General features: G+C 47.5%; 1 pseudogene; it reads right to left on the bottom strand.

The window, feature by feature from the left end:
* Positions 1 to 19,326, bottom strand: part of LOC141918794 (uncharacterized) — a 27,948-nt pseudogene continuing 8,622 nt past the window's right edge.

Genomic DNA, 19,326 nt, shown 5'->3' on the forward strand with positions numbered 1-19,326 from the left:
TCAGTCTCCTCCGTTCATGCTCCACCTGCACACCGGACAGGAGAAAGGGTCACAGAAAGCTGCCACCAAACAAGGAGCGAAAGGACCTCTGGACATCACAGCAAGGAGATTTCTGCTCAGAGACTGTAACTGCACCAGAGAACAGCGAGGGCAAAAAGCACTCAAAGTAGACTGTGGAAGAGAAAGAGCAAGAGGAAACAGTTCCTGACATGAGAGTGACAAGTGTGTGCATATAGGGACACTGGGGCAAGAGGGGTGGTACTGGCGTGAATGTGCATTTGTGAAGGCAATGGGGTGGGAGAAAATACCAAAGTGTGTGTCCACAGGGGAAAGTGGGAGAGGGAAGGAAACAAGCAGAGGACTCCAAAGTGCTGTCTGTGGAATTGTGTTGTGTTCCAGAGGACCATGAGGCTTTGCAGAGGCAGTGAAAGCTGGTTTTACCTGCTCAAGAGTCCTCCTGAGCTCAGCAATGAGTTGCTTCAGCTCCGTCTTCTCAAGTTCCAGCCTTGCAACTGCTTGCTGCAGACGTTCCAGCTGCTGCGACAGGAGTCTCTTCTCCGAGAGCTGTGAGAGCTGCTCCCCTTCTGCAGCAGCCTGCTGGGTACAGAGAGGGGATTACGTGAGCTGGTGCCACATCAGGGTTGGAAGGGCCAGAATCAACAAGTCGGGGAGAGTGACCGGCCCAAGGCATGGACAGTGCTAAGTCCCTTCTCCTCCTGGTCCACAGGCCAAGACAACACACTCTCTTCCTAGGGGCCCTCCTCCAGATCACCTCGGAGAAATCCACACAAATTTGCCTTCATGCTTTTTGGACCACTGCACAAGTACATCCTGAATGCACAAGGAAGCCATTAACCAGATAAGGCAAGGGGACCAATTCAATTCCTTTCAATACACTGGAAAAGCTGTACCTCAGAAGTCTAAATCTCCGAAAGCATCCTCTAAGCACCATCAGTGCAGCTGCTCTTCAGCCATCATGACACAATACTACTAAGTTTAGTACATTACTCTGGTCAGTTGTGCCCTTTCCTTTCCATGCCAAATGCTAACCACAACATGTTGGCTAGGCTGGCCCAGGTAAGAGAGAACCAATTACCCATCCCCAGCTTCTGCACTTGAGGTAATTTTAACAGCAAGCTCCGTAGTTCCTTCAGTAGCTCTGGGCTTGACAGAAAACATTCTAGCAGGTGAATGGTCTCCGGCCGGAGCTATACAGACAGGCAAACCTGCCGGCTGCAAGCATGGTTTCTCTGGCCAAGCAGGTCATCTATTTGTAGGAATATATATTCCCATATCTTTATGGGAAACCCATTCAGAATCCTTCATAGATGATGAAACCGGCCCGTGTCCCTCTCTGAAACCATTCTCTGCAGGATGGCTATTTCCTCCCTCAGAGTCCCACTGGCCTATCTGCCTTTTTGCCCTTCTCTGAACTTCTGGGATGTTCTTCTGGGGAGGAGCCACCAGAACTGCAGCCAGGATTTAAAGTCCAGACTAAGCATGATCTAGGCAGTGGCACAATGATGTTCTCTCTATTAGGGAGAAAGGGAAGAGACAACAACCCTGACATTTGATTTCCCATTTTTGGGGTTGGGGGTTTTTTTGGACCTCTACTGTGTAGTGTTTTCACGGTACCATCCTCCAGAACCGCACTGTGCCCTCTCAAAGGAGTGATGGTCAGATCACAGACTGTCATTCTGTGTTTCAAATCAGGAGTAGCTGACCCCTTGCAGGCAGACATATTTATATGGCTCAGCACTTTTGTTTCTCAAATGTCTCTATTTTTTTCCCACTGTCTGCTCTCAGTGGTAACGTTGAACAGCTTTCTATTATTAGCAAACTTTCGTATTCTCACCCCTTTTTTCTGATCCAGATATTTAGAAATCTAAATATGGATTTGGACACAAATAATAGCCCAAACCATGCAATGTATATAGAGACAAGTTTGAAAATTACTTTGACTTAAGCTTCAAGGGGAGAAATCATCAAAATAGAGGAAAATAAACACCCTGAATCTTAACTGAATTTTATATGACTACAGCATCTTTCCCTACTTATTCAGAAGGATGTAACTGGAAAAGTTAAACTAAAAAACAGCCACTGATGTAAACAATATTCTTCTGCTCTTATGGTGGTCTGTGGTCTCTCCACAAAGTCTGTGATACTGGTCATTTTAATGATCTCTCCTGTCTGGACTGTCTTCTCTTACCCAAGGTGATGACCCTGCTAATTCAGTTTACCTGGCCTGGCACGAAAGCAAGTCTGGGAAACAGGAATGCTGAATGGAAGGGGAAAATGAGGGAAGCTTGGTGAGCATTTGCATATTCTCTACCTTCTCAGATCTCAACTGCACTTGTACAAGACCACCTAAAATCAGATCTCCACTGGAAAAAGTTGCTCCTTAAAATTATTAACAGAAGGCCAAAAAATATGTAAGAAATGGCTCTTCATGGCATCTGCCAGCCTCACCAGGACATCCTTTCTTTGCTTCTCAGTGGTCTCGAGTTTCATTTCCAAAGATGCCACCTCTTGATGTAGAGTCACAGTCTCCTCCTTTAGAGCAGCAGCCTCCTCCTGCAAGGCACTTTGTAGAGAGTTCTTCTTGCGTTCTGCCATCTGTGTCTCTGCAGCAGGAAAGGTGAAGGAGAAGATGACAAGCAAAGCAAAACCAAACTGATTTGCATCCTACAGAGAAAACATAATTTTCTTACCCGCCTGTCTGTGTTTTCCAGGCCCTAAGCCCACAAGGTCTTTCAAAGCACACATAAATAAAGGAAACTTCCAGGCAGAGAATAAAAGAAGAATGAGAGTGGCAAGGTTCAGAAGAATATGAAAACGTGCTTGCTCTTCTGTGAGTTGAAAGGGCAGGGCTAAGGGCATGGCAGCACATCACCCACAGTGTGAGAAGCAGGTAGAACTGACATCAGTGAAACACGGGCAGAGACAGGAGGTGAGAGTCAGATCTAGTGTCCTAAAGGAAAAGGAAGAAGCAGCAAAAGTGAAGACTGACTATGACACAGTTCACTGACCAGGAAGACTTAAGAGACTTTACAGAAAAAAACAGATCTGTCAACGTTGTGCTTGAAGATGTGCTTTGGCATTTGTTCAAAAGAACGAAGCTAGGGGAATATGTTGTGCACTGGCAGAAAAAAGAAGAAAGGAAGTATTTGGTGGTACTAGGACAACGGCAAGGAAAAAACCACTGAGCATCACACCAGTACCGAGACCTGAAGCAAGGATGACTACAGATAGACAGGACTAAAACTAAACTAATACACTAAACTAATAGACAGGAGCTAAGGATGGAAAGAACTGACTAGTGGGACAAGCGGGATCCATCCCATGGCAGAATTTCAAGTATATAAGCTTTATCATATGTAACATATGTAGTAAAAACTATGAATGTTCCAGAAAAAAGCAATGATCTAAGGCCTGGAAAACTCTATGAAAAATGATCAGCAGTTCCATCTCAGAGAGGGAACATGAAGAAATATTGAACAGGTAAAGGCTCTACATGAGCAGGCAACAGCCTGTGGGGGAGGCAACGAGCAATGCCCACACCTCCCTGTTCCTGTAGTCTGGGACAAGGAAAACATGACAATGAGATAAAAACCCAATTCTGGTGTGGAGAGTGGGAAAGCAATGACAGAGAAAGGAGAAGGAATGTCTGTCCAGCTATAATATAGAGAGGCCAATAGCCCTGGAGGCTCTGGGATGGCCTGGAGATTAGAGGAAAAGGCAACTAGCTACATGTGAAAACCAGTTTATAGATAAACACAACATGAACATGTTACCAAAGGCTACAGAAGTAAAAAATTGTGTTTTGTATGGCTGTGAAGTCCGACGCCTAATCAGTATCGGCAAGAAAACAGGTAAGAAGGATGCAGAAGCACTAGGTACCAGAGAATGAGGAAAAGCAGCAGAAGAAAGGATGCAATAACACAGGAACTCAACACTGAACTAATGCTTTGTGAATCTGCCATCTAAGAGGAAAAGGAAGTTGATAAAGACAAGGCTTTTTGAGGTTGATGCTTTTAAAGACCATACAGAGAAGGATACTGTGAGGCATCACGCTACATCTACTTAGCAGTGACATGGGACCTGAAAGGCACCACCTCTGCACATTATCACCAGTCACACAGCCAGATGCACTGCCAGACACTGGATCTTTCTCTACAAAAATCTTTCCCTGATAGTTCTATCGATAAGTCTCAGGCTTGTTGTTTTTCTCCTCTTCCCATCTCTGGGCACTGCATTTTTCCCCTGCGTGGTATCAGAGATCCCCACTGGTCAGACAAGATGGGGTCAGTGGGTTGGAAAAGGGAAGTTGTACCTTCCTGGCTTTGAGCCAACTGTTTCTGCAGCTCTTGATTGCAGGCACTGAAGTACTCCTTCTCAGCTTGCCTCTTGCTCAGCTCCAGCTCCGAGTCCTGTATCTTCTTCCTTGCATCCTTCTGGAAGAGTTAAGAAGAGAAGCATCACCTCACAGAGCCACTGCTGGCAGGAGACAAAGAGGTACAAACACACAGGCAGAAACAGCCAAGGTGGGAGGGGGCAGCTGGACAGTAATGGTACATGGGATGGGGATTCTCCTTTCCCCCGTGGCAGCAAGCCAACCTGGCACACAAGAACTTACATCCATTCTGGCTTTGGCACTCTGCTTGTCAGTTCAGTGCAGCAGAAGGACGGGATTTCTGGGTGCACTAGACACAAGTTACCAGATCTTGCTGAGTCTGCTCCAGGTGCTGACGCAGATCTTGTAGGGCTGCGGCCACTCTGTCCACTGTGAGCTCTGCAGGGAGGTCCCTGGCCTGGGAAACAGCTGGCATGAGCCTGTTCTGAAGAGAGAAGCCATTCTGTTGCAAGCTTTAACCGAAAGGGTCTCCAACAAACAAGGCCTCTTTATGCACAGGAGGAGGTGGCAGTGCCTTTGACGTCGTCCTAGAGCTCGTGTTACAGCAAGATGTGTGTCCCGGGCTAACATTATTTTGATGACCACTAATGTCCGCACTGTCTCAAGGAAGGACACACGTGCCCTGTGACTTGGGCCCTATTTCATTCTGATGCTGGTCATTTTTCCACATACAAACACGGACTTGTCTCTGCAGGGATGTCAGGCTTTCAAGACTTCCCAAAACTTGAATCAGCCTAAACTGAAAGGACAGGTCTGTCACATCAGGATTACAAAGAACCACTCCCCCTGTACCTGCTCCCCTATACCCGCCTACAGACCTGTGAACCCAGCCCCACACTTGCCTGAACTCCAAAGGACTAAGTCTCTGCTGTCACAGACCGTGTGCTGGAGAACCAAGTGCAGTTTGTCCAGCTGGGATCGGGCTTCGCGGTGGGCACTGTTGGCCTGCTGACACCCCGTGGCCAATGCCTGTGCTCTGCTCTCTGTGCTACAGAGCCTCAAACGCAGGCCAGACACCTCAGCCTCCAGCATGCATAGAGAGTTCCTCGAGCACCCTTCGCCTGCTTGGGACTCCTCCAGATCCCGCAGTAGCTGCTCCTCCCGAGCTGCCAGGCCAGCCTCCTTCTGCAGCGCTGCCTCCTGCAGCAACTGCACCTGTAACACAGACGCACAGCGCTCAGGGACAGCGCTGCTGCTGAGGCACCAGAGATGGACTAGAGGAAGGGGCGAAGGAGGAATTACTTCAAACCAAAAACCACACTGGAAACAGAATGCACGAGGGCAAGGATTCAAACTGAGCAAAAGAAGCTACAAACAGGTACCTGGAGGCTAAGGGGCCTAAAGGAAGTTTCCCCATCCCCAAAGGAACGGTCAAGGTTTTCGTGCCTTCCATCCTCAGAAATGAAGGCTTCTGTGTGTGTGAGGGTGCGAGTGGCTGGCTGGCAGGGTGAGGTGGCAGATGAAGCATTCCTGCATGGAGAGCGGGGCTGCCAGGGACGCTTGGGATTAGAAGCAAAGGGGAGACAATCGGCATCCTTCATGGGGCACCTCCCCAATGCCAGCTGAATGGCCGAGACGGGAGTGCTCCCACAGACTGCCAATAACCAATGTTGTCTCACCAGACTGCTCAGTGCCTGGCAGAGGCAGAAACACCATCTGGGTGTAACAGAGATACTGAGAAGCTCCAAAGGAGTCTTCTGTTTCTCCTCAGACATTTAATGCCATGAACCATGAGAGAACCGGGGAAAACCCAGGCAGAACACAGCAGATCCAGCCTCAGTGTGCAGTCTCTGGGCAGAACACAGAAGGAGTGTACGTTGTTGGGAGGGAAAACAAGCTGAGGCCTACAAGCTGAAGGTGGTATTCTATGTCCCTGGAGAAGAGGATGCTAGTGCACAGGTCACCTGGTTGTTCAGCTCTTGTATTTCTCTTCTGTGGTCTGAATGGAGCTGCCTGGCCTGGTGAAGAGCAGAAAGAAGCTGAGACACCTTGTTGTGCTGGGCAAGGTTGTTTTCTTCCAGGGTTTTGAGTTCCTTCTCTTCCAGAGACACAGCCTGAAAGTCGGAGCATGCAACTCATTACTACAGGGTATATAACATTTAATAAACTCTTAGGACTTCCACCACCAAGGGGAAAATTGATTCGTCTGCTGAGGTTTGTCTGAACAACCAGGCTGCTTGTTTAGTCCTCAGCCAGGTTGGCAACCACACCCAAGCACGTGCCCACTACACTTTTTTCCACAGAAGAAAGGTGAATTATTGGCTAAATACCCTACTTTTTTTGAGATGGGAATGTGAATAGAAACACAACAAAGTCTTGAAATGAAGACATTAGGGCAGAGGAAAATTTTTCTTTTGACTAATGAGACTCCAAGGGAGAGGTTTTGTCAATAATGAAGAGACATTTTCTTCCCCTAACTTGTATGTCCTGGTAGGAACAGCAGCAACTGACAGCCAGGTGATCTTTGCGGAGTTTCCTAAGACTTGCAGCACCCACATTACTTTCAGCTAGAGAAATGAAGGCTGATACCAGAAGCAGTAATGGAGGTTTGGAGAAAATACTCAGATCCTTACATAAGATGCCAGATCCCTCACGGGGCAAGCAAGAGGGCACAGCCTTTTATTTCTCTTCTTCAATGAAGGTGTGTGTTGAAGGCTGGCAAGACTTTACCAGGTGAAGTACCCTACCTACCCTTTCTCTTCTTTCTTGCATTCCTTGGAAAGTCAGTAACATCTGTAACTGTTGAGCCTGGCAGGGACCCTGCTCAAGCCCTTCCAGACACCCGTTGGGATTTTTTGAGGAATGAGGAAAGAGATGGCAATAAGAAACATGCTTATTTCTTGGGTGCCTCAGAGGGGAATCTGGCTTAGTTCAAAATCATGGTTTTAACCAAAGGCATCAGGATGGAAGACTGATACAGATCCCAAATGTTTAAAATTTACCAGACCCAAGACAGAGCTGATGGATGTATCTAGCTCATTATACTGCAGCTCGTTCTGCCTCCTTTGGTGTGTTTCAGGTTTGAAACCCCTGAAAGTTTCATTTAACATCATTAACATGCCAACCTAACAAAACAACACCTCATTTTAAGGAAAGGACTACTCCAAAAGCGACTGTCTTCAGAAAAACTGTAACTGAAGGATTAAAAGAAAATGAAACACCACATCAAGAGAATGAAACATATCTGCATGGATAGTTCAGAACTCTGCTTTTTAGGAAATGCTGCCAGAGCCACTTGGATATGTGAAGATCTGAAAGAGGGAATCCATTAAACAGAATAGAGAGTTTCACAGACTTTCATTTACCTGGCTTTTTCATTCTCTAGGACCTTCAAGGAAGCCTGAAATTCTGTGTTGTGATGCTCCACTTCTCCTCATCGACTCCTTTCCCCCTCCAAAGACTGCAAACACACTTGCAGCATCTTGTTCTGATGTTCTACCTTCTCCCGTTGACTCCTCTTCTCCTCCAGGATCTTCTGGAGGTGCACAGCCTCCAGCACCTTCTGCCTTGACAGTTCCTGTGTCTCACTCAGATCTTGCTGAGCTTTGCGGCCAATCACTTGCTGGGACTCTTTGGAGGCTGCTAGTTGAGATGTCAACTCTTCCACCTCAAGTAAAACACAACAAAGCAGTCAAAGACTACAGCTTGCCACTGTCAGCCATATCAGCCATATCATATACTGTGAGGAAAGGGAAAGAACAACTTTAAATTTCACCCTTTCATGAAAGTACCAGATTCACAATGGATACAGCTGGCTTGTTTAAAAATCTAAGTGGGTCACCATGTTCATCTGAAAAAGCACCTTAAAAAACAAGGCTAGCAGTAACAGGCCAGCAGAAATCCATTCTGATGAGTGCTGGCAAACAGGCAAAAAGAGTAGCCCATCTGTCCAGGGCAGCAGCTGGCCAGTCAGTCTCCTTCAGCCCAGCTGAGATGGAGACCACAGTGTGATGGCAGCCAGAGGGACTTACCCCATCACCTGCTGCTCTGCCAGGGGAGAGACCACCTGTTTGATGAGTGGAGTAGCTATTGCTGTTTTCAGTCACTTGGTTTTGTAGATCATCCCTCTGCTGAAGGAGGACATTAATTTCTTCTTTCATGGTTTTGATTTCTTCCTTGTGCCTCTTCTCCACTGCCTTGATCTTACTCTGAGTTTCCTGCAGCTCTGCTTGCAGTTTTTCTGTGATGTTCTGCAAACACAAATGGAGAGCAAGCTACTGGGTCCTGCCATCAGGTTCAGCTTTCTCTTCTTTCTGTCTCAAAAATCACATTCATTCAGCCACTTCTGCTTTTCTACCCAGCTCTGCTTCCACTGTACGCTTCCTTCCTGTTGCTGATCTCTGGAGCTCATCAGGCTCTGTGATTTCAGTGCCTGCAGCAGTCCCTGCCTCCTCAGTCACAGCACTTAGGCTTTATTTCCTTGTTACTGCCCTTCACTCTGTTAGCTGGTTCTCTCGGCCTCTCTCAGCTTACGTCCAGTTGCCAACGGCCTGTTCCTTCAACCCACCCTACTATTCAGACTTACCTGCCCATCCTCGTGCTGCTCCTTCACCTCCTGCCTGAGCTCTCCAGCTGCTGGTTGGCTTCTCTTAGCTCTCCCTGAGTCCAAAGACTGTCTCTAATAAAGCACTCTTCTCACACTCGTTTTCTTGCAGGACCTGCACACAAACAAAGAGAAGACAGGTTTAAACTTCCCACACAGAATTTGTGTGGCAAGGCTCCAACACCGACGGGCTGACGTGTTCTCAAAGTGCTGTGTTGCTGCTTTCCCAGGCCCTTCTCTGCCCACTTGCAGACACAGCTTCCTAAGTGAGACCAGCAGTATGAACATGGTCCAGCCACAGTCCCCCTGTGATTGAACCTCCAACAAACATCTAACAGGAAAACGTGTGGCACTTCTCAAATGTCTCGCCTTGCTGGTGAGGGTATCCCTCATCTTCTGCTGTGTCCTGTTTGTCTTTCAATAGCAACTTTTACACCTACTTAGCAGCAGAGAAAATGCAGGGCTGCCAGAGGGCTGAAGCGAGGCAGCTCCTTCAGAAAACTCATGCATTTCAAGTGGGGTTTGGTGAAAATTACTTCATTTTTAAGGTATTCATTAGACTTTGGTAAAGTACTGACATGGCAGGGACACACTGTCATCTCTGAGCACTACCCTGGCATTTCAATACCTGTAGACACAGTTGGGGGTACTGCAGTCCCCAGGCAGACTCCGTGAAGAGGACTTTGGGTGGGACACAAGGAGGACTCTCACTGTGTGACAGGGTTGCACAGGAGATCTGGGCACAAAATAGCTTACCAGCAAGTGACTTAAAACAGCCCAGAAGACACCCCTGTTTGACTGCTCAGAAATATTTCAGAGGAGTCTTTAAAATTCTTTTTCTTTTGTCAACAATCTTGCCATGTCCCCCTGTCCCCCCAAAAACAAAAACCCCATCCTCATGGGGATTCAGTGCTACAAATTCAGTTTGGTCTTTAATGAAGTTAAGGTTATAAGCATGTATCAGTAAAGATCAGAAGAGGACTGTTAAGAGAACTGTGAAGATACTCTGAGGTAAGTCTTAAAAAACCCAGCACAACAGCAGCACAAAAATCTCAACTGAAAGGTGATGCTTCTGCCTGGCTTCCTCTGACAGGTCTCACTCCTAGTCCCAAAGAGAACCCTGCTTGCCTTTCACCTCACCAAATTCAATGTAGAAAACATGTAGGGCATGCTCCACACAGCCTGACATCCAGACATCTCCCACGGCTCTAGCCTTGCAAAAAAGCTACACAAATTCTCCTTTCACAGTCTTTACCTCTTGCTTGGCATTTTCAACTCTGGTTCATTCCTCCTCTTGTTGAGCTTGCATGGTAGCAACTTTCTGCTTCATATCAAACAGCTTCTTCTCGTGCTCCCCTTCTGTCTCCACCTTCTCTTTTTCCCATTGCTCCAGTATCTTCTGCAGCTCTGAACGATGCCCTTCCCACTCGCTTGCCTGAGGAGTGGAGGAAAAGACTTCAAGGTGAAGTCCCAGCCACGCTCCTCAAAACAAATGTGAAGCTTCATCCCTCCCACAATCCCCCACCTCAACAGTGCACAACAATAGCTTTGTGCTCTCCATAAATCACATCCTGTCAAGGAACTTAAAAGGCGGGTCAGCAGGTAGAAGAATCATAGAATCATTTAGGTTGGAAAGACCTTTAAGATCATTGAGTCCAACCATTATGAAAAGGAGATGTTACCTTCCTCTCTCCGATGGCTGCCTGTTTCCTAGCACCTGTCTCCTCAGGATTTCTCTCTCTTCTTAGAGTCTATTTTCAAAGCTCACATCCCTTTCCATCAGTGAAAAGATGTAGATGGACTGCAGGGCGAGAAAGAGACTGGTACCCTGATGCCCCAGTCACAAGACAGGCCACAAACGGCGGTACCTGGAACAAGGGGCCTGTTCCACATGCGTCAAGCCCAGAGGTAACACCTCTGACGATGGTGACAGGACAGAAAGAAAGGGAGAAAGTTCCCGTGACTGCAGTTGGTAGCAATGTGAGGAGTCTACTTCATGGCAGACAGGAGTCTAGTAAGATCCTACCCCTTTCCTGCCAGGCTTTGGGTGGGGAGCACCCAAACTCCAGCTAAACTCGCCTTAGGCCCACACTGAATCTGTGGCTGCTTCTACTGTCCTGGCAGAATCCTGGGGGTCTTCACATGCCTTCAGGTACGAGGTTTAGGGTTAGGGCTAGGGGTTAGGGGTTGGGGATCAGGGTATAGGCATTAGGGGTAGGGGGTAGGGTTAGGAGGTTACGGGCTGGGTGGCTTGGGGGGATCGGGGGCCTTGGGGGGATGGGGGGCTAGGGGTTGGGGATTAGGGTTAGGGTTTGGGGTTAGGGTTAGAGATAGGGGTTATGGGTTGGGGTTAGGAGGTAGGGGGTGGGGGTAAGGGGATAGGGGATAGGTGTGGTGGGTGGGGGTTAGGGGATAGGGGTTGGGGGTTATGGGTTAGGGATTAGGGTTATGGGTTAGGGGTTGGGGTTAGGTGTTTTGGGGGTTAGGGTTAGAGATAGGGGTTATGGGTTGGGGTTAGGGGTTAGGAGGTAAGGGGCTGCGGGTGGGGGTTAAGGGTAAGGGTTAAGGTTTAGGGGGTTAGGGATTAGGGTTAGGGTTTGCAGTTCGGGTTAGGGGTTTTGGGCTTGGGGGTTAGGGGTAGGAGGTAAGGGGCTGAGTGTGGGGTTTAAGGGTAGGGGTTAGGGTTTAGGGGGATTAGGGGTTGGGGTTCGGCATGGTGGGTGGAGGTTAGGGGTTAGGGGTGGGGATTAGGGGTGGGGGTTAGGGTTTACAGGTTAGGGTTAGGTGGTTAGGGGCTGGGGGCAGGGGTTAGTGGTCTGGGTTAGGGGTCAGGGTTAGGGGTAGGGGGGTTAGTGGCTGGGGGTAGGGGGTCAGGGAGTAGGGATTAGGAGTTGGGGGTTAGGCGTTATGGTAAGGGGATAGGGGATAGGGGTTAGTGTTACGGGTTAGGATTATCTGCCTGGCCCAGCAAGGTGTGACCTATGACAGATGGTTTCTCCCATTTCACACACTCAGGCTATTAGTCTTCTAAAGCCAGCCCACAAAGCTTGCTTGAAGAATTCAGAAGCACGTTGTTTCCTACCAGGTCTTGCAGGAGCTGGTTTGTTTCCACTTCATGATCAGTTTGCCGCAGTTTGAGGGTATTGTTATACTGCTGTTCTGTCTGCAAGAGCTGTTGTACCATGTTTTCCCGTTCCTGCCTCATTAGAGATCGCTCTGCTTCCAGCTCACACTGAAGGCACTTCACTTCCCCTGCAAACAGGACAAATGATAAGATTCAGAGTCTAAACAATGGTTCTGACTTCACTGACCTTAAGCCATCTGAACTCCAGTGCAGAAGAGATCTGCCTCCATCTCCTTCACTCCTCAGAAGCACTGCGGACACAGAGCTATTTTTATACCATCTTCCCTAGCAGGGGGATCACCAGAAACAGGAGGCTCTCACCTTGTATCACCTCCTTGGCCTGTGTGACTGTGTGAAGTTGGATTTCAAGCTGACTCCTGGTGATCTCCAGCTGAGATAAGTGCCGCTGAGCTTCAAACAGGCTGGATTCCAGTGTCTCCTTCACTGACCTGTGAGTTGTGAATACAGAGAGAAATGAGTTTGTTGCTCCTGATGCCCACTGAGAGTTATGCCCACAAGATCCCTACCCCTCAGTACGGAAAATGGGTTGCAAGGAAACTTGTATACAGAAAGCATATTTCTCCATTTAAAATAGCAATGCAGGCCCCTCCAGGGGAATGCCCAGGCTTTGCTTATGACCTAGCATAACACAGAAAGCCCAGCCGAATTTGATCTCAATGGCCAAATCTGAAATTGCTGTTGGCTGACACACGGGTAGCTGTGCCCAAAGTCTGGGCCAACAAGCAAAAGCCCGGTCTCTGCTCACAGCTCTCAGCTCATCAGCGCTTCCAAGCTGCTCTGCAGGGGAACAGAACAAGAGTATCTCCCTGGATGACTCGTGACTTTTTGAATGCTGTTCACAGTGTAGCTATAGGTAAGTAACTTTCCAGACTCCTTGTATTTAAAAGGGACTCAAGAAATACATAAGATGATATAGTAAGATCTCCCGCTTGGAGCAGCATTCGTAAGAAATCTGAACTAGATTTTATCTGAACAAGGACCACCTGAAAGGAGAGACGGGCAGCCTTCAGTTTCAACTGTTGAAAGTTCAAGAGACAAACTTGCTGCTTTTCTCTAAGTGTTGCTATTTAAGTAGGCAGTAGCCCAAGTGCCTTGTTGCTCTTTAAAATGGAAGCTGTAGTACTGCAGAGCCAAATTCTTACAACCACAGACTTCAACCAACTGCTGTGTATGACATGCAGGGTTCTGGAACCAGGAGCTGAAGTGACCTCCCTGATCTAACACAGCGCCCTGTGTGCCAGGTTCCTACAACACACAGCAGTGCCTCACTAGTACGGGGATGCCATAAAAACCACAGCAGTAGAATTTCACTACTTGGATGGACAATGGAGGGTGTATCTTCAAGAAGGAGAACAAGCACATATTTCTGATTGTGCCAGTCTCTGGCAGTCCACAGTAAATAGGCTCCATTTTAGGATAAATAGAATCAGTCTCTAAAACAGAACAGAAAAGATAGAGTCCAAAACTGTGACAACAAAAGGCTCTTGAGAACAACATCTGGCAAAAACAGTTGCTGAATTTTTATCTATTGTCAAAGTTCTTCATAACTAATTTACCTTTTTTAAAAAAAATGTATCCCTTTTCAAAAAATTTTTAAAAAGGAGCTGAATATTTAATAGTTTAGTAACAGCCCAATAACTGACCAAACATAACTCAGCTGGATCAAATAAGAGAAGCTGGAGCTCAGAAGAAGCAGCAGCTCTCAAGAAACATACTGAGTCAAAATAGGTGTTTATCAGCCATCCTAATGACATACTTTGGAATAATACAGTGTAAAAGTCAAGAAACATGAGAAACAATGTCTAAAACATCATTTGTACAACTCTGCAAGTTCAGGAGTCTTCTAAAAAACACCTACAAGGAGGACAAACAACTCAATTTTTTTTTTTTCTGAGCAGAACTTGTCACATATGATCTTAGAAAGGCAGAAGGACAGAATCTTGCTCCTTCCCCGTGTAACTTCTCCACGACATCTGTCTCTAAACAGCAGGTGGTAAGGAGTACAGGACGCAGACATCAGTGATGGGCAAGAATCCTCAAAGACGTGAGGATTCAAAAGAGGTTTCCCAGATGCTGGTGTAACCAGCCCTGGGTCCTGCACCACAGGTAACAAGACTTAGCTTCCAACCAGAAGGCCCTCGAGATCTGCAGCACCAGCCTCTGGCTCCACCCTAGATGGCAGTGTCCTACTCACAACGTCTGCATGGAACAGCCATCAACAGTCCAACTACTTGATAAGGAAAGATCTATGTTCAAATGCATAGAACAAGAAACCAAAACCAGAAGAAGCTTCAGTTTCAGTAAACGTCTGCAGGGTTTAATTATTACTCAATTCAGAGCCAAGCTGCCTTGCTTTGGACTTCACACAGGAATGTGCAAGGGGGCATAAACATGAGCCCAAGGCCCAGGAGATGTTTGCTAGTTTTAGCTGTCAGGAAAACAACATTAAAATCATAGTATACTTTTTTCATTTTGCTCCAGATTCTTTCATTTTCTGCCCGTGGAAGGTGAACACATTTGAAAAGCACACAGGATGCAGTAAATCCTCGTGTAATGATTACCACCTTTATAATTACAGCCATTATATAATGTCCTGCCTAGGGTTTCCTCCCCGCCTTTACCTGGCCTCTGCCAGCTACTCTGAAAGGCCTCGTCTGCCCCGCTGCAGGGCTGCCAGTCGCACCTCTAGGGCAGCCTTCTCATGCTCCAGGAACTCCTTCTCTTTGGACACCGTGGCCAGTGCGTGCCCCTGGCGAGAGGACTCCTGGCACAGCTGCTCAGACCGCTGCGAGCTGACTCTTGCTGGCGGTAAACGTGAAAGCAGGACAAAAGACAGAGTCCTTTCTCTGGAGTTCTGTGCAGAGCCAGCCAGTGCCACTTCTGCATCAGCTGGAGGAGAAAGAGCTCCTGTACTGCGGGCTGAAAGTTTAAGAGCATCTGCTCTATACCACGGTAATACCCTGGGCTGCCAAAAGGCACTGGGACTGTTAACTTGAAAGTGATGAGTATGGCCACGCTGGGCTGCCTGGGACCACACAGCCCCTTCACAGCAAACATAAATACACCAGACTACGTGTTTGCATGCAAAAATATGGCATCTTCCAGAACTGCCACCTTGCAAACTGGAACTCTATCAGAATCTATCCCAGTGCTGGAAATTTTCAGAAAAGTTTGAGCAAAAGCAACTTTGCTCGCTGAAGAAAATGAAAATACACATGGTTTCTCCTTCTGAAAAAAAAGATCAAAGTGCATTGGCTGCAATGAGGTGATGCTGGGCAGGGAAACAGCCCTTGGGGTGATTTATGAAAGTCTGGCTGATGCAGCCAAAGAGATGGTAGACTCTACTCATACAGCAGTTCATGTCAACAACACTGTTTGCTTGTTTCACACAAAGAAGTTGTCTAATATACCTTGCTGGTATTCAAACTTGAAGATTAACCATGATTTTTTAGCTTTTTTCTTCAATATAACACCTCTGATGGGTATTTGCCAAACATACCGTGGACTCCAAGACTGACTATCTAACAGAGAACAGACCATCAGAAACAAACAATTCTCTCAAAGTTATCCCATAATATCCAAGGTTGTACATTATGAAACTGACATTTAAATGATGACAAACTCCCTGGTCTCCTTCAGTGACATGATTCTCCCAAGCTCTTTTTCCAGGGTATCAAAATCAGTTAGTCCAGAGTGAAGAGTCTTGTGTGATCACCTATTTCTCATCTTCCTCAAAGCCTGAAGAGGCTCTAACAGCTCACAGAATCAAAGAACCATTTAGGTTGGAAAAGACCTCTAAGATCATCAAGTCCAACTGTTAACCCAACACTGCCAAGCCACCACTAAGCCATGTCCCTAAGCACCACATCAACATGGCTTTTAAGTATCTCCAGGGATGGTGACTCAACTGCTTCCCTGGGCAGCCCGTTCCAAGGCTTGACAACCCTTTCCATGAAGAAATTTTTCCTAATACCCAACCTAAACCTCCCCTGGTGCAACTTGAGTCCTTTTCCTCTCGTCCTATCGTTTGTTACATGGGAAAAAAGACTGACACCCACCTCGCTACAACCCCTCGGGTAGTTGTAGAGAGCGATGAGGTCTCCCCTCAGCCTCCTCTTCTCCAGACTAAACCCCCCCAGTTCCCTCAGCTGCTCCTCATAAGACTTGTGCTCTAAACCCTCCACCAGCTTCGTTGCCCTTCTCTGGACATGCTCCAGCATCTCAAATTCTTTCTTGTAGTGAGGGGCCCAAACTGAACACAGTATTCAAGGTGTGGCCTCACCAGTGCTGAGCACAGGGGGACAATCCCTGCCCTAGTCCTGCTGGCCACACTAGTTCTGACACAAGCCAGGATGCCATTGGCCTTCTTGGCCACCTGGGCACACTGCCAGCTCATAATCAGCCAGCTGCTGACCAACACCCCCAGGTCCTTCTTCCCCAAGCATATGTCCAGCCACAAAGTTGCATGTATGTCTTAAAATACAATTTCAACAATTTCAAGATCTCATTCCCGTTCTTAGCAGTACAAGACAGCAGACATTGACTTGCAGTTTTGTCCCGCTCTCCAGGCTCGAACAAATGGAGTTTTGAAAGTTGCAGACTTCACAACAAAAAGCATAAATAGAAACATGCAACCCCGTGGTTTTTTGACTCAGAAAAAGGGTGGAGAGCTATGCTGTTTGCTTCTTTTGCCACATGGGAGAGTAGTAGCTTCACTCAGATTCATGGGCAAGACAAATCACCTCTCTGCAGCTTATCAAAAGCCAAAAAAGAGGCCACCACAGACAGGTGGATTGAAGTCATCTGTAGCAGCAGAGGACAACTGAGAGAATTGCAGAACAGCTCTGCCAGCCATCAACACATTTCCAAAAGGCAGTAAACAAAGCTTCTGACCTCCAGCACTACTAAGTGTCTCCTTGACAAAACCACCGCAGAATCCAACAGACTGAGCTTCACTGAGCCGAGCAGCCAAAAGCCCACCCGGAAAGCACCAGGTGTTTGGTCTCACCTGACTGAGCTGCTCTTGGGTTTCTGCCTTCTCCTCTGCCAGTATCCTCAGCTCTACCTGCAGCCCCTCCTGTTGCCGCTCCACTTTCTTCAGCAGCTGCTCCAGGTGGGCTTTCTCTGCACTGAGCTCTTCATTTGTTCTTTCACACAAGCTCAGCTTCTCCTGGTCAGAGTTCCTTACTCTCTCCATCTCAGCCACTTTACCCGACAGAACTTCATTCTCTTGCTCCAGCTGCAGTTACAGAAGCACAGAGGAAATGAAATACAGTAAGATTTACCATGGAGAAGGTTTGGCTTCGACAGAAAAAGGAACATTTCCATATTCAGGCAGTCATACGTCTGAAGGCAAGAAGTCTGAAAAGCAGCAGCAGCTGCAGACGAACACTTGCCAAGATCTTTGGCAACCGCTCACCTGCGACACAAGTTTGTTCAGTCGCACTTTATCCAGTGCAAGAGCTTCATTGACACTGCTCTTCTTCGCTGCTGCAACGTGTAGAACAGCTACTTCAGCACCCAGCTTATTCTGAGCCCCTCTCAACTCTGCCACTGACTGCTCTCCCTGAAGAGACAAAAGAACAACATGAAAGCAAAGACAAGAAAATCCCTGACTTGAAGCAGCGACTCCAGATCCCCTTTGGTGTCTCTGACACACCCCCAGTCCAGCACTCCCAATAAGCACGTGGGGACTAACTACACCAAGGAGCCTGTGTGGTCTGATCACCCTTTTTGCAAGAAGAACAACACCGTCACTGTCTTCTACTGACAGAAATGGCACCTGTGCTGGTCTTGCTACCACAACTCCCTCTCCCACGAGTGCTGCCTAGGAATAAGGTGACCATACCTTCTCCAGTGCCATGGTAAGCTCATGTTTCTCTTGCTTCAGCAGATCCCTCTGAAGGTGCGATTCCTCCAGTGTCTCTCTTGCAACTACCAGCTCACTCTCTAATAAAGAATGTTTTTCTTCAAGTGCAGCTAAGTCCTTCAGCCTATGAGAAGGGGAAAGACAAACAAGTTTTTAATGTAAAAACAGTCTCATTTCCAAAACCAAGATTACATACTATTTCCGAGATATGGCAGTTTGAACGATTTGCAACAGCTTTCTATTTACCCCTAAAGAACACTGTAATTTCCTGCCTAGCGCTGCATCAGTCTTTGTCATTGACCCAAGTGAAACATTCATCATTGAGAAAGTAAAACAAGTTTCCACAAATCACAGGTTTCCAAAAAGTTCAGGTGCTCTTAACGGCTTCCTGCCTGTTAGCTCTCTCTCCTCTTTTTGATACATTAGATACCAGACTTTCCAAAGTTCTTCTTTGCATAAGACAGACTTTTAAAGTCCAGAATTAACATTCTCTCCATTATTCTTGCCTGCAGCAACAAAACGATGAAAGAGCCTGCAATCTATTTGGGGAGATCTGTATGAATTTCCAATCCAATAACCATAAGATGACAGGATGATTCAGGCTGGCAGGGACCCCAGGAGGCCTTCAGCTCAAAGGACCTGGGGTCAGCTATGAGATCAGTCCAGGTTGCTCAAGGCTCGATCCACCTGGGGCTTCCAAATTCCCAGGGATGGAATCTGCACAACCTTTCTGAGCAACCTGTTCTGCTGCAGGATTGCCTTCATGGTTCCATTTTTTGTTCTCTTTAAATCCAGCCGGAACCTCTCTTGTTTCACCTTAGGCCTGTCATCAACTACTCCAGTCAGCTTTGGAATGATTTTTTTCAAGGGCCATAAAGAAAGTACAAGGAGGCACCTCTGCTTGTGTCAGCAGGGAGCCAGACCTGCCCACGTGCTCCCTTCACCATTCTGTGCTACACATGCTGAGCAGACAAAATCCATTCTTTTAGGGGGGCCTCCCACCACCCGGCAGCACCCACCCCTGCCCAGAGGAAGCTTTAATGCTCACAGGAGCTCCTGGCCACGACATGCTCTCTCCATCCTCTGCTGCTGCTCCACCCTCTCCCCCTGGGCTGCATCTTCCCTCAGCTGCAGCTCAGTGTTACTCTGACACAGACACGAGGCTTCTTGCTCCGTCTCTTCAAGCTGTTGCTGTAGCTCTGCCCTGGTTTTCTCGAGGTTTGCACAGTCACTGCAGAGACAAGGCTCAGTCAGAAGAATGAACAGGCCTGAAGAGTCACGGATCCCATTTCAGTCACTCTAGGCTGGCGCTGTGAGCAGCACAGTAAGGAAGAACTTGCCCTTCCCCTCACAAG

This window comes from Strix aluco, chromosome Z (genome assembly GCF_031877795.1).
Source record: "Strix aluco isolate bStrAlu1 chromosome Z, bStrAlu1.hap1, whole genome shotgun sequence".
Classification (NCBI taxonomy): Eukaryota; Metazoa; Chordata; class Aves; order Strigiformes; family Strigidae; genus Strix; species Strix aluco.